Genomic DNA, 1,388 nt, shown 5'->3' on the forward strand with positions numbered 1-1,388 from the left:
GTTCTTCAGTGTCTCTGTGTGATATTAAACGATAGAGAGACTCTCTGTAAATCTTCTTTCTGATGTTCACATGCACACAAACTCATTAAATCTCACATAGTTACATTTGTATTCATTCATTTTTAATCAGTTTGTCATTGTTCTCCAGAAGTTATAAATCTAGATCAGACACACTGTTCTGAATCTTTAATAAACACAGTAATAAGGTTGCTTTAATATCTATATTGTAAACTGATCATCAAATGTAATAAGTTCATTAGTGCCTCATTGAATGATGAAGTGGTGTCTGAATCTCTGATGTGAACTGATGACAGTATGAATAATCATGAATGTGACTGAGATCAGCAGAATGAAACAGAGGCTGAATTGACTCAGAATGCTTTATTGTTCTGTCTGCGCTGATTTAACACTCGATTCACTAAATGAATTCTGTACAAACACTCACAGTATCGCTGCTGAACACAGTTGATCTGGCTGTGATTCCAGTCTTTCAGGAGCTTCAGAGCTTCAATCTGCTGCTTGATCTAGAAAATCTTCATCAGCATCTCTTCTTCTGAAATGATGGTCTTTTCTGCTTTATTAGGTCTCCACGAGCACAACAGCTTTATATGACAGGAGCGACACAGCAGCCTCTGAGCCTCAGCTCGCACTCAGATATCTCTAGAAATAACATTCAGTTTCATTCAGAAATCTACATTAATATAGTGCTTTATGTGCAATCAGAAACTAGACTTTAACATCTTATATTAGGCTCTTACTCTGAAAGCTACAAAGAGAATCAACATTTCTCTGACAGAATTTATGTGCATTTAAAATGTAATCTACAAAGACAAAAATAAAAAAAATGTTTTTAGTGTACACGAGTTTCAGAGAGAGAGAGTGTGAGTGTGTAAGTGTGTGCATGCGCGTGCGTGAGTGTGTGTGCGCGTGTGTGTGTGTCTGTGTGAGTGAGTGTGTGTGTGTGTGAGTGAGAGTGTGTGTGTGTGTGAGAGAGAGTGTGCGTGTGAGTGTGTGTGTGTGCGTGTGAGAGTGAGTGTGTGCGTGTGAGAGTGAGTGTGTGCGTGTGAGAGTGAGTGTGTGCGTGTGAGAGTGAGTGTGTGCGTGTGAGAGTGAGTGTGTGTGTGTGAGTGTGTGTGAGAGAGTGTGTGTGTGAGTGAGTGTGTGTGTGTGCGTGTGAGAGTGAGTGTGTGCGTGTGAGTGAGTGTGTGTGTGCGTGTGAGTGAGTGTGTGTGTGAGAGTGAGTGTGCGTGTGTGAGTGAGTGTGAGTGTGAGTGAGTATGTGCGTGTGAGAGTGAGTGTGTGTGTGTGAGTGTGCGTGAGTGAGTGTGTGTGTGTGAGAGTGAGTGTGCGTGTGTGAGTGTGTGAGTGAGTGTGTGTGTGTGAGAGTG

The 1,388-nt window shown here is 41.9% G+C and overlaps 1 long non-coding RNA gene across 1 annotated transcript in view; it reads left to right on the top strand.

The window, feature by feature from the left end:
* The window catches only part of LOC107577578 (uncharacterized), a 6,740-nt gene that overhangs the window by 1,385 nt on the left and 3,967 nt on the right, over positions 1-1,388 (top strand). The window lies entirely within an intron of this gene.

This window comes from Sinocyclocheilus grahami, unplaced genomic scaffold, assembly GCF_001515645.1.
Source record: "Sinocyclocheilus grahami isolate Dianchi unplaced genomic scaffold, SAMN03320097.WGS_v1.1 scaffold6426.1, whole genome shotgun sequence".
NCBI classification, from domain to species: Eukaryota; Metazoa; Chordata; class Actinopteri; order Cypriniformes; family Cyprinidae; genus Sinocyclocheilus; species Sinocyclocheilus grahami.